The sequence below is a fragment of the Pelmatolapia mariae genome, linkage group LG16_19 (genome assembly GCF_036321145.2).
Source record: "Pelmatolapia mariae isolate MD_Pm_ZW linkage group LG16_19, Pm_UMD_F_2, whole genome shotgun sequence".
In the NCBI taxonomy this organism is placed as follows: domain Eukaryota; kingdom Metazoa; phylum Chordata; class Actinopteri; order Cichliformes; family Cichlidae; genus Pelmatolapia; species Pelmatolapia mariae.
In genome coordinates this window covers 48,965,645-48,979,982 of record NC_086241.1, presented here as the reverse complement: position 1 = coordinate 48,979,982, position 14,338 = coordinate 48,965,645, and the positions used below count along the sequence as shown (strand labels likewise).

At 42.9% G+C, this 14,338-nt stretch overlaps 1 pseudogene; it reads right to left on the bottom strand.

The window, feature by feature from the left end:
- Positions 1-3,350: 3,350 nt before the first annotated feature.
- On the bottom strand, positions 3,351-9,543 carry LOC134644595 (sorting nexin-14-like; annotated as a pseudogene).
- Between the last annotated feature and the right edge of the window lie 4,795 nt (positions 9,544-14,338).

Sequence of the window (14,338 nt, the reverse complement as noted above, 5' to 3'; positions counted from 1 at the left end):
TCCAATGATCTTAAACTATAACTTTATTCCGACTGCTGCATGTGGAAAACTGATCCAGGTCTGCTTTTCATCTGAAAGTGACAAAACTAAGACATTTTCCATTATTATCATCACTGCTTAACCAACACACAGAACTCTCTCTCTCTTTTGAACTCGTCTTCCTTAAAAGCAGAAATTAGATTGTAGTTGTTTCTTGGCTGATAGACACAAAACCCTTTTCCTATAATCATTTTTCATCTATAATGTAGATTCTGTCTCTTTTTACTTTTTTTTTTTTTTTTGCAATAGCTGGTGACCTGCAGAATCACCGCTCACAATTGGAGACAATCACTTTTACACAACACACACACACACACACACACACACACACACACACACACAGCGACATCAGGCACATTCACACTCACTTTTTTCATCTGCATAAAAATAATATGGCTGATGATATGTGCCATGGTGATCCATAAGTATGATCACAAGTTTAATTATTTTTCAACCCAACAAAGCAAATAAACAAGAACATGATGCTGATGCTATGAACACTCTACACACGAGTCAAGATGCAGGAAAACTGCTGCGCATCTGAAAGAAGAAGCTGAACTCACGGATAAGCTACATACTCGAGTTATCATAGTTCTGTTTCTCTCTCTTTGATGAGTTCCCAGCCAGCTCCTGATCTGATAATGTGTAGCTTGCTCATCAGCTCAGAAGAGACAGCAACGCAACCTCACACAGTGGTTGTGTGCTTCACCCACAGTGGCAAAGACTTGCACCTTCATATTCACTCAGCTTCACCATCATGTAGTTTTCAACTGCTTTATATAGGGTTCAGCATATTAGTTGTTTACCTGTTTTTATAACAGCAATAGTATATTACAATATTTATTAGTATATCACAATATACTATTATACTACTAATATACAATAGTATATTATTTTATATTTCATATATATTTTATTATGTATCCATCAAGGGCTGGTGTGATCTGCAGCTTCACACCTTCCCAAGCTGGAGACATTTACCTTTTCACCAGTACTTGGGTGGCCAACAGTAAACAAAGTAATGGAATAGTTCAGCCTCCTTATTGTGCTGTAAAATCAACTTATTCCATTAACACAAAAAATAAAACAATAAATACCTTTATGCGCGCGCTAACTTTACCCACTACGGGGGAGCTACCAGTCCCAGACGAGCTCTCTTTATTTTAAAATGCTACCAGCCTTCTTCAGGCGAGCTTTTACACGGTTTTACGCAACGTGTCTCAGAGTGTCAATATTCACCTGGTTGCTGATTCACTGCCGGTCTCTCAGGTCCGCCTCATCGACCCCCACCGTCGTGGACCACTTCTAAACACGCTGGCCAGAACCTGAATTCACGTCTCTGGTCATTTGTCCTGTACCTAGACAGGACCTGTCGACAGACTTCAGCGCGGGCTTCTCACGACGTCAGGACTCGATGAGGTTTTCCCGTAGGAGCACACAAAAAGTTATGTCCTAAATCCGGCTCGGAGGACCAAATAAATGTAAGGAGTTTTCCTGTAATTCAACTCAGATTGGAATAAATGACACTCAGACAGGTTTTACAAATTAACGTGCACGGGAGAGAACTGGACAGGCGCCGTTCCTTCGCTTGACCTCAGTTGCTCTCGTCCGCTCTCCCGTAACACTGCTCTTTTATTGTGGTTACATGAATATGCATAGGTTCATTAACATATGACATCTTATAGGTATGCGCGTGTGTGTGTGCGTGTGTGTGTGTGGGGTCATAAAATGACTTCCTAACCCTGCTGGCCTGGAAGTCCAGCAGTTCATCTAAACAAAATGCACTTAGCCTAAAAACAGACATAGAGACGTTTATCCTACCATAAAACAATAAGACAAGGTACGACCTCTCCCATGCTCCCAGGATGTGGGTGTGAAAGCCAGAGTGCTCTGGAATGCACAATGTAACTTCTCTAATAAGAGCAAACACATCTATAAAACCTTAAACAAAATGTACTTCTAAACATAAACATAATAAAATCTTTCAACAGATTCCAATTCTTCTATACTAGCCGTGATCTCAGAAGTATAGAGATCCTCATAAAACGATTTGAAAACGGCATTAATATCCCAAGATGATGTCATCAATTTGTCATCTTTTTTAATTGCCGTGATCACACTTTGATTTTCTAGCCGTTTAAGTTGTCTAGCCAGTAATTGTACCGTTTTTTCCCCCCCATTCTCATAGAAATTTGTATTGGGTCTAAACTCAGACCCCGCTGTATCCAGGACTTATTCCCATGAAAGAAAAACAAGGCAACAGCGTTCGATCGATTACTTGCGCAAGGGAGGCCTTTGGTCAAGAACCAGCTCTTGGAGCTCACGCTCCTAACCTGTCTCCAGCCCAAAGTCCTTCAAAGAGCAGCTTCCCTCGCAGCTATTTATTGACAAACTGTTACAGTTCACACAATAGTTTACAACACGTACCTCCCCTCTTAACCCCCCCTTGGTTACAAAGACGAGGCACTGTCTGTGTGTGTGTGTGTGTGTGTGTGTGTGTGTGTGTGTGTGTGTGTGTGTGACCGTGAGACCTCCTGCTGGGCAGGAAGCTTACATCAAACAGACCTTCCAGATAGGATGTGTCTGTAATCAAACCTACAGCCCCTCACCCAAAAACTCAAGAATCTGAGGAGGGGGACTGTGGAATTGCTTTACAATGTAGAAATGGATGGTAAGCATAAAAATGACAAACATTTAACAATTCACTCTAACAATTTGTTTTAAACCTAAACTCTGCTTTCTTATTATAAATTTCATGAAGATTAAACTTCAATTAGCATATTTTCCTGAAGTTACTCTGCATAATTTTCTGCCAATTGTTTTTCCAAATGACTTCTGTTTTACCAAAGTCTCTATTTTTTTGTATACTTTCTTTTGCCTTGAACTATATCCTAGACATTTGCCTCTAATAAAGGCCTTTGGGCATCCCATACAGTAGCCAATCTCTCTGTGGTCCCAATATTTACATCCCAAAAAAGTTAATATCATCTTTTAATGCTGCCACGAATTGTTCATCCCGTAAAAGACTTGGGTTTAGTTTCCATCTGCCCCGATTATATTTCTCAACCTGTAAGTCTATATTTAGTTCTACTGGGGCATGATCCGATATTATGATTATACCTATATCACAGTTTACAACCAAATCAGCGCTCATACTAGATATTAAAAAATAATCAATTCGGGAATGACTTTTATGAGAATGTGAGTAAAACGTATATTCCCTTTCTAAAGGATGTACTAATCTCCAGATATCAACCAACCCAGCTTCCTCTTTAAAGATAGCTGCTGCTGATTTATTTTTGTACTAGGGCCTAGATTTGCACCACTCCTATCCAAATACTAATCCGGAACCTGATTAAAATCTCCTCCCAGCACAATCTGAATTGGAGGACATGGACAGCGCCTTCTTGCTTTAGGAAGTTCATAAAGCGAAAGAGAAGGTCTTGCTGTTCTCGAATTTCCTTCAACTCCAGCTTTAGCACCTGATACAAAGGCAGGAAAAAAAATGGATTAATATACTCTATAAAGCATTGCCTGCTATATTCCTCCTGCTTCTATTAGGCTTACGCTGTCCCATATACCAGCTACATATTGTCACTAGGTTTTTGCTTAATGCCAGATGGCTTTTGTTTCAAAGGTGGCTTGCAATTGAATTTTAGGTTTTTAATGAATTACTTCACTCTCCTAGATGAAAGCAAACACTTACTGAGGGCTTTTTGCTGCGAGTATCAGAGTACTTTTGCAGGAAAGGAACCAGTGTTGAAGTGGGCTCTGTGGATTCTTCAGGCTGGAGTGAACAAGTCGGGAAAAATTAAATACACATTTAAAATTCACAGAAGATACACTCACCCCTCATTCTGTTAGGTATGCCTGTTCAACTGCTTGTTAACAGGAATATCTAATCAAATGACACAAACTCAGTACATTTAGACATGTTTAAGGCAACCTGCTGAAGTTCAAATCGAGCATCAGAATGGAGAAGGGAGATTTAAGTGGATTTCTATGTGGCATCGTTGCTAGTGCTAATACAGGCTGGGCTGAGTATTTCAGAAACTGCTGATCTACTGGGATTTACTCCACACATCCATCTTTAGGGTTTCAAGAAAATGGTCTGAAAAGGAAAATATCCCATGAGCAGCAGTTCTCTAAGTGAAAATGCCTTGTGGACGTCACAGGTCAGAGGAGAGTGGCCAGACTTCTGGCTGCTTTGAGCAGAAAGGATAGGAGGGCAACAGTAACTCAAATAACCACTCAATATAACTGGGGTATCCAAAACAGCATCTCTGAATGCACAACATGTTGAACACAGAAGCAGATGGGCTACAGCAACAGAAGACCACACAGAGATTCACCAAAATTGGACAACAGAAGATATGAAAGACATTATCTGGTCTGATGAGTCTGAATTTCTGCTGTGACACTTAAAGGGAAGGGTCAGAATTTAATGTAAAGAGCATGAAAGCACAGATGCATCCTGCCTTATACCAATAACTCAGACAGGTGGTGCTGGTGTGGGGATATTTTCTTGACACACACTGAGTACTGCTGCTGACCATGTCCATCTTTAATAACCCAGCCAATAAATCTGCTTTATGCCACAAAAGTTTGAGTTCAGAAAGCAAAAGATCGACCTGACTTGTTACTTGAAAGGTAACCAAACAGAGTGACTGGTGAGTGTAAATGACAGCCAGTTACAGTCCAGTATATACTTACAGGTGAGTTGTCAATGAATATCAAAATTAAATGATTCGCTGTGTCCTGAAATAAAAAAAAAAAAAAAAAAAAAAAAAAAACCACACAAAAAAAAAAAAAAAAAAAAAAAAAGCAGTCAGTAAGTTTCAAACTCAAGTGTCGCGCTGTAAGTAATGTTTTGATTTGTCTTTTATTTGCATTCTCATAATACTGCACATTAGCGCTGGTTAAAGGACTATAAAAGAAATATCCTGTTAGACTGGCAAAAGCATCCAAAGACACGTTTAAGGGGAAGAAAAAAAAAAAAGAAAAACACACACAGCTTTGGATTTCTATTCTACACTCACAGGATCAGCCAAGTAGTCCATTGAAGGAAGGAAGACAGAACCAGCCAAAACTTCTCTTATCAGGAGTGTAAGAGATCTGAGAGAATGACGAGATACAGAAGCAGGAAATAACAGAACGAAGCAATAAAGACGTAGTGCTGCATAGTGTCACGAATGACACTATTCTCATGGTAGAATCATGCTGTGCATTCATGTTGTGACTTCATTGGGTAACTAGAAAAATTTGCATTTCCTGCGAAAATGCAGTGTGGATGCTTTACAGCAGAAGCTGTCAGCTGAAACTAGCTGAAAAAGCTGAAAAGTTGCAGAAATCGTAAAAGCTTTGCAGAAGCAAAGGAACTTTGCTAAATTTTAATTCTAAATTTCTAAACAAGAATTTAGGAGAAATAGTATAAGATAACAGAAAGAATATATTTAGCCAAACATTCTTAAACATTACAGAAATACTATGGTTTAGAAAAACAGTACAACATAGCAGAAATGCTGTGATTTACCAGAGACACTGTAATATATTATGAATATTGTAATTTTATATAAATACTATGTTTTAGCAAAAATACTCCAGTTTAGCACAAATATTATAACATAGCAGAAATACTACTCTATAGCAGAAATGTTATATTTAGAAAGAAAAATATAATATAGTAGAAATACTATGATTTAACAGAAATACTCTATTTAGCACAAATCTTATAAAATAGCAGAAATAGTATGATTTAGCAGAAATTCTGTATTTATCACAAATCTCATAAAATAGCAGAAAAAGTATGATTTAGCAGAAAAGCTGTATTTAGCACAAATCTCATAAAATAGCAGAAAAAGCATGATTTAGCAGAAATGCTGTATTTAGCACAAATCTCATAAAATAGCAGAAAAAGTATGATTTAGCAGAAGTGCTGTATTTAGCACAAATCTCATAAAATAGCAGAAATAGTATGATTTAGCAGGAATGCTGTATTTAGCACCAACGCTGAAAAGCAGCAGCAATGCTATGACTTAGCACAATAGTAATAACTTAAATAGAAAAATTGGAAAAGCAAAATGGACAGCTGAACAAATGCTGAACATGCTAAGGGTCCCTCAAATGTAATTGTTAAATGAAAAAAAAAAATCTGTAAAAAAAAGTATAACAGTCATACAAACACAAAGATGGACAAATATAGAAACAAACAAGCACAGAGAGACACACACAGGATCAAATTCAGTCAACCAGTGTAAATATATTGAATTTAAATCATACAATAAGATGCTCCCATAAAAAGGCTATCGCTCTCTCTCTCTGTCTCTCTCACACACACACACACACACACACACACACACACACACACACACACACACACACACACACACACACACACACACACACACACACACACACGGAGAGAAAACCAAGTTTCTAGGTCAGTCAAGCAGCCTGGGAGCTGCTGAATTTGAATCCACCAATCAGAGAGGCTCTGTGCTTTTTCCCGCCAAAACTGGTGCACCTCTTTTTACACACGCAGCACAGAGACAGGATTTCTGCAGTCTATTTCTCATAGTCAGGGCTCCCCTCAAACAAATGGCTATAAATTCCTAACCGTAGGGGCTAGAACAGTCATTCTTACACCGTTTTGTTCAGAAGAGATGGGGGAATCTTAAAGTATTGACAATTTATCATTAAAATATGAATTATTAAAGATATATGACTTCTAATGCACCATAACTGATTAGAGGCAAAGCGAAAACTGCCTTGACCTGCCCTCAAACAACGCTTTCTAACTCTAAATCTATTTGGAGTATAGATATAATTCTTTCACCGTATGAGACAGCAGGCTTTGGTGAACAGTCATGGAAATTTTCAGGTCTCTGTGGAAATCTATCAAAAAGATATCACGAGAGAAAAAATTGCCTCATTTCCAGAGTTTGAAATCTGAAGAAATCTGAGCGAGGGACAAATTTCCTACCCTCAAACAAACCCAATTCATGGCCAAATGGTAATAGATGAGAAAACAATTCTTGAATTGTGAGCGTCAGGAGTGTCTGAAGATATACTGGCACAAACCTCATGTCTTAACGTCGCTTCATTCGGGAGATATGAAGATTCGAAAATGCCTCTCATTACAGAAATCAAGCGGTGATTTTAAACGACCTCTCCATTGACTTTCTATTGGGATTTTTGAGACTTTGTGTTGGTCTGAGGAGATTTGCCAAAATTCTATAAATCCCACAACAATGACAGTGACAATTTCTGAAAGCCAGCAAAAATACCTACGTTTTGATGTATAATTTGTGGAAGTGGAGTCAAGATTGAGCAAGTAGCAAGAAGTTGTTCGGACATGAAGAGAAGACTGCAAAACCTTCAGTGGCACACTGAAAGCCAAGTGCATAGCAACCATAACAACGCATGTATTTTCTGAAAAATCACAATTTTGCAACTCAAAACTTAAAGAGGGATAAGATGAAAACAGTAACAGATATGAAAAAGCTGAATCATACATGAATAGCCCAATAATTTGTGAACATTTTAAAGTTTGAATGGTTGTTCTAGGCGAAAGTATAAGGAAGTAGTTAAGTTTCAAAAACAAGCAAGTTTTAGCAGAATTTTGTAAATTTCCCATTCATTTCAATGGGACAAATTAAAGGAAAAAAGCTTAATATTTTAAAAAGTATAATAGCAAAAAATACCAAAAGTCATAGCACCCATTAGCAGAAATAGCAGAATAGTTTGAAATTTGAACGGTGAAAATCGGCTGAAAATTGTGGAAGTAGTTAAGTGCCAAAAAACGTACAAAAAGTGGCAACTGGAATAATAATAAAGAAGAAAGAGAAACAGGAACTCAATAGTGTGGATGCCAAAAGCATCCACACAAATATATGGTTGCAGTGCATGGGCTTTACTTCCAGAGCAGTCAGTTACCTGCAGTCTGTGGCCTTGGCAGGATGTAAGGGAACAGTATCTCAGTCAGCTTCCTGAGGTAGAGAAGCTCATCTCTGCGAATGCGAAGAGCCACGTGGAGATCAGGACCATATTCCTCCAGGGCAGCTTGTTGAAGATACTGGGTTTTTTTACTGAAAAGAAACCAAAAAACATTTTTTTACGATAAAAGAAATAAAAAACAAACTGCTCTGTGTGATTATATCTGCCATACCCTTCTGCCTTGCTTTGCTAATAATTTCATTGTACTTCATGGAGACTTTAAGGAGCTTTTATGTGATGAGAGATGCCACATCCACCTAAGAGAGAGAGACAAGTTTATTTGAAAATGATGAAGATGAGTTTAAAACACTCAAAGTTTTTATCTTTATAGAGTAAGTTTCACATTCTGAGTCCGACGAACCAGCACAGCTGCAAAGAAACGCAAGGTCACTCTCAGCTCGTCGACAAACGCCTCGTCGTCTGTGATGTCTCTGAAAGGAAAAAGAAATCTGTCCCCTCACTTCACAGGACACAACACAGTTTGAACCTCGGAGGAAGGATACAAGAAGCTCTTACCTATACCAAGGATATACAAAATTTTCCAGAACAAGCTCTAGAATCTAAAATAAAAACAATAGATTTTATTGTGCCATAATTTGATAGATTAATTTAATGTTTATTTAAAAATAATAACGTGTTTAACGAATATGTCTATTACCTCTGAGAGTGAGGCATCCACTTTAGAAGGAATTTTCAGGTCAAGCCATGGCTGATAGTTTTCCAGTAACAGAGTCGGTCTATAAATATGATCAAAATTGGGGAAAAAAAAAAAAAAAAAAAAGAAGAAAAAAAAGAAGAAAAAAAAAAGGAATAAAATAGAAAAAATTCAGTCTGACCACTAGATGGCACTGCTAAACCTCCCATGACCTAATAAGTAGGTAACTTATTGTTGTCAACCCAGTAATGATGGATCTCTCTCTCTCTCTCTCTCTATATATGCGCTAATCGTTGCAACATGGCAAATTGAACCTCCCCCACCCTCATTCAGATCTTGCGTTTGGAACCATCTTGGTTTTCATGTGAAGTATGACCCTGAAGATAAGCGCGTCATGGACAAAAGTAAAACAGTATGTCGGATGTGCCACGCAATGCTCAATTACATGGGTGGGAACTACTGCGTTAGCGCAGTTTGCTCGTTAACGGAGATTTGCTGTGTTGTGGCCAAACAAAAAGGAGCAAGAGCGCCCAAACAGACCAAAAAAAAAAAAAAAAAAAACCCACAAGAAAATAGTTCAAAAAACAAGAAAACACACCAAAAAAACGAAACCAAACTAAAGCTCAACAAGAGTCCACAAACAATTCAGGGGGGTCGACCCGGAGGTCGGCCATACAGGAGCCAAAACAGGTCAGGGGGCCGGCCATGCACATGGCAACGGCGGTGGTGCAGGCAAAACCATTCGGGAGGCCGACCACTTGGAAGGCAGTGGCGGCCACTGAGCCGGTCTGGAGGTCGGCCGCGATGCCAGCGGCAGCGACGAACTCTTTCCGGAGGCTGTCCTTGACGGCCATGATGCCAACTTAGAGGCCTGGAAAACGGCCGGCAGAGCCGAGGCGGAACAGGACAGACCGGGTCCCATGACGGTGTGGCAACCGCAGGGCCAGACGATGGCAGAGCGGAAGCCGGGCCAGGCGTGGACGGAGTCTGACGAGGCCGGGCCAGGCGTGGATGAAGCTGCGGCTGCAGGCGTGGATGAAGCTGCGGCTGCAGGCGTGGATGAAGCTGCGGCTGCAGGCGTGGATGAAGCTGCGGCTGCAGGCGTGGATGAAGCTGCGGCTGCAGGCGTGGATGAAGCTGCGGCTGCAGGCGTGGATGAAGCTGCGGCTGCAGGCGTGGATGAAGCTGCGGCTGCAGGCGTGGATGAAGCTGCGGCTGCAGGCGTGGATGAAGCTGCGGCTGCAGGCGTGGATGAAGCTGCGGCTGCAGGCGTGGATGAAGCTGCGGCTGGCTGGACGGGCTCCTCGGGCCCTCCAGCTGACGAGGCCGGAAACTGGCTAGGTTCTCCTGAACCTCCAGCTGACGAGTCTTGGGGCTGGACGGGCTCCTCGGGCCCTCCAGCTGAGACAGACACTGAAGCAGCAGGTACACAGACCTCTGCCAGTGTGGGCACTGGCTGGGACTGAGCAGCACAGTGGCTAGACTCAGGCAGCAACAGTGGGATGCAGTCCTCAGAGGGCTGAAAGTGTTCCCCAATACACTCAGCAGAGGACGGGGGCGGACGGGTGAACTCACAGGGGGTACTGAGAGCCGAGAATGTTCTGGTGAGTTCCCCGTTGAAACTGCTGGAGCTGGCGTCTTGACCTCTAGGGGTCCAGAGTCAGCCGGTGAGCGACACCCAGCCTCTGGGGAGGCCCTAGAGGGAGTAAACGTCTCTGAGGTGGCCAGCTTAAGAGAACCAGCAGATGTAATGATGAAGTGTGTTCCCTGCTTGTAATGAGACGGTGAGGATGGTGACTGAATGAACGAGTGGGTAGGCTGCTGAACTGGTGGCAACTGAGCTACAGGTAGTGAAGTTGTAACAGGTGGTGGAGTGGCTGACTGAACTGATGGCAGCTGACTGAACCGTTAACTGAATTGCAGACCCAACATTAAACTGTGGTGAAAGTGTGGATGGGAGAACATTATCAGGAAAAACTGTTTCGGTGAGGTTTACAACTTGCCCTGAATGAATCAGTGCCAGTGAAAAAGGGTCCCAAACACTTCCATTCTCTAAATTCATAATACCAGGCTTGGAAACAGTCATTAACACAGAGCGTGGGCTTAGGAGAAACAGTCTTTGAAGCAGTGGCCATGGGTGAGACAGAAAAATTATTGTTATCTTCAGAAGATACACAAAACATAGCTCCAGAAAACACAGTCACAGAGTCTGATGCAGCAGAAAAAGTGTCCCTTTCACTCACCACAGCCGATTGTTTACATGTCCCGACATCCGGCTGTGGGGTGCCACGCTGACAGCACAAACGTCGCTTTTTTCTCGGAGACGGTTCCGACAGGCCGGGTAATCCCTCGTCCGGCGGTTCGGACGGCACGTCCTCCGTTGAAGCGAGCAGGCGAGCGGTAGCGGCGGGGGGTGTAGGTGAAGCTCATGGAGAACGAAATTCTGCACGAGCGGATGCAGAGAGTCCAATAGCCAGGGATAACTGGACATAAGGTGTTGTAGGTTGGCTTCCACAGAGTAAAGAGAGGCTTCTCCCTCATGCTCTAACTGGTAAATTAATTTAGAAGCTGAGTCGATAACGGCCTCCTGAAGCTCCCTGGGTGGGGTGACTGCTGCTGGATCCATATCTGGCTGGTCCGTACTGTCACGGCGGGTGAGAAGAGCCGTGTGAAGAAAAAAAAAAAAAAAAAAAAAAAAAAAAAAAGGAAAGAGGATCCAAGCGCAGGCAGTCGTGAAGGTGTGAAGGTGATTTACTGACACAAAAATATAGAGAGGCAAACGACAAAACGGAGAACTAAACTATACTAAACTATACAGAGCATGAACAAGAACACAAACCTGAACATACAGCAAGGTGGACGACGGTACAAGATGGTGACAGCAGGGAACACACGGAAGAAACATGGTGGATACACAGACGGACCAGCAACAACGACTAAAGACGTGACTTAAATACACACAGAGAAACACAGGGAGATTACACACAGGTGGTGGACACAGCTGGGAGTAATTAACAAGACGAGACAGAGGTAAAACTGAACACACTCACATGAGCCACAGACCTTCACAATAAAACAGGAAACAAGAACACTACACAAAGACGCAGACCCGACACTGAGAGACACATGGAACTAAACCCACACAAAACATGAGAACATAAAACCTGCAAACAAAAACCCTAAACCAGAATCACAGTAATATAATATATTACAAATAATCAAAACACCAGACAATCCCAAAACACTCCAAGATGCAAAATAAACCAAAACATAAAGAACTCAAAATACTGGGTCGAAACTGACCCAGAACCGTGACAGGTACGGTGTTATCCTAATAACAAACCATGGGTAACACAGGAAGTCAAAGCTGTCCTCAACATGAAGAAAAAGGCCTTCAGGAGCAAAGTGAAGGAGGAGATGAAAGCAGCACAGCGGGAGGTGAAACGCTGCCTGAGGGAAGCAAAGGGCACCTACAGGAGGAAGGTGGAGCAGAAGTTGGAGAGGAACAATATGAGGGAGGTCTGGAATGGTGTGAAAACCATCACAGGCCACAACACCAAGAACAGCACAGGGAGGGGGGGGGCACTGTGGAGAAGGCAAACAAACTCAACAACTTCTTCAACAGGTTTGACCAGCCCACAACCCCCCCACCCTCACCTTTACTACAGAGCCCTCTCCCCACTCTCCTACCTCCCTCGCTTCCCCCCCTTCCTGACACTATGACACCCCCCCTCCTCCAACCCCTCTCTCAACAGCAGGACATCCCCCCCCCCCCCTCCTTCCAATCATCTCCCAGTGTCACAGTGGATCAGGTCAGGAGACAACTGAGGAAGCTTCGCCCCAGAAAGGCAGCAGGCCCAGACAAGGTGTGTCCTAGGATGCTAAAGGCGTGTGCTGCTGAACTTGGGGAGCCGCTACAACGAGACTTTAATCTCAGTCTGCAACTGGGGAGAGTGCCCGCTCTATGGAAGACATCCTGCATCGTCCCGGTCCCCAAAAGGAACTGGCCCAATGAGCTGAATGACTTCCGACCGGTGGCACTGACGTCACATCTTATGAAGACTCTAGAGCGGCTCTTCCTCAACCTCCTCCGACCACAGGTACAACATGCCCAGGACCCACTACAGTTCGCATACAAGGCGGATGTCGGAGTGGAGGATGCCATCCTGTACCTCCTACATAGAGCCCACTCACACCTGGATGGGGGAAAAGGCACGGTCAGGATCCTGTTTCTTGACTTTTGCAGTGCCTTTAATACCATCCGGCCCTGTATGCTTCAGGAAAAACTGAACAGGATGGAGGTGGACCCCTGCCTGGCCGCTTGGATCTCCGACTACCTCACTGACAGACCACAGTCCGTCAGGCTGAAGGACATCATGTCTGACACTGTGGTCAGCAGCACAGGAGCACCACAGGGAACTGTACTGTCCCCTCTTCTCTTCACCCAGTACACCTCTGACTTCTGCTACAACTCTGAATTATGCCATATTCAGAAGTCTGCAGATGACACAGCCATCATGGGGTGTATCTGGGATGATCAGGAAGAGGAGTATAGAAGTCTGGTGAGGAACTTTGTCGCATGGAGTCACACAAACCACCTGCAACTCAACACCTCAAAGACTAAGGAACTGGTTGTGGACTTCGGGAGGTCCAGAGAAGATCCACTGCCGGTTCAGATAGAGGGGGGAGGAGGTGGTCAACAAGTACAAGTACCTCGGGCTGTGGGTGGACAGCAAACTGGACTGGTCATGCAACACACAGCACCTGTATATTAAAAAAAAAAAAAAAAAAAAGCCCAAAGCCGACTGTACTTCCTCAGGAGGCTGAGGTCTTTTAACATCTGCAGGAAGCTCCTGAGGATGTTTTACCAGTCAGTGGTTGCTGGAGTACTTTTCTATGCTGTAGTGTGCTGGGGGAGCAGCACAGCAAAGAAGGACTCATCCAGGCTGGAAAAACTGATCAGGAAGGCTAGCTCTGTGGTCGGCATGAAGCTGGACACTGGTGTCAGTGGCAGAGAGAAGGACACTTAAAAAAAAAAAAAACAAAAAAAAAAAAACTGCTGGACAATATGGACAATGCTGGGCATCCTCGGCACACGGCCATAAACAACCAGAAGAGTCTGTTCAGTGACAGGTTGCTTCTCCCAAAGACAAGAACCAACAGACTTAAAAACTCATTTCTCCCACACGCCATCAAACTGTTTAACTCCTCTCTGGAGGGGAGAGGGAGGGGTAAACAGGAGGACAAAGGGGGGGGGGGGGGGGGGGAACAACTAAGCTGTAGTGCCTCTTCACTTCACTGTGGAATACCTTTTGTGCAATACTTTTTGTTAATAGTCAACGGCGCAATCGACTTCAATACTTGAAATGTGCAATTCACTTGTATTTTTATTCCTATTTATTCTATTTATAAGTTTGGTCATACTTTACGAGAACGGATGACAACAGGGCAACTTGCAATACTTGCAAAGTAGATATTTCATTTAAGGGAGGAAACACTACGAATATACAAAAGCATTTGCTCACAAAACACGCGATAACCTCAAATGAATGTCGTGTTTTTAATTCCGCTCCGGACTTGTGAATCTCAACCCAGCAGCAGCGGTAACGTTTGCACGTCCTCTCCCGTTAATGCGGCAGGTAAATAATC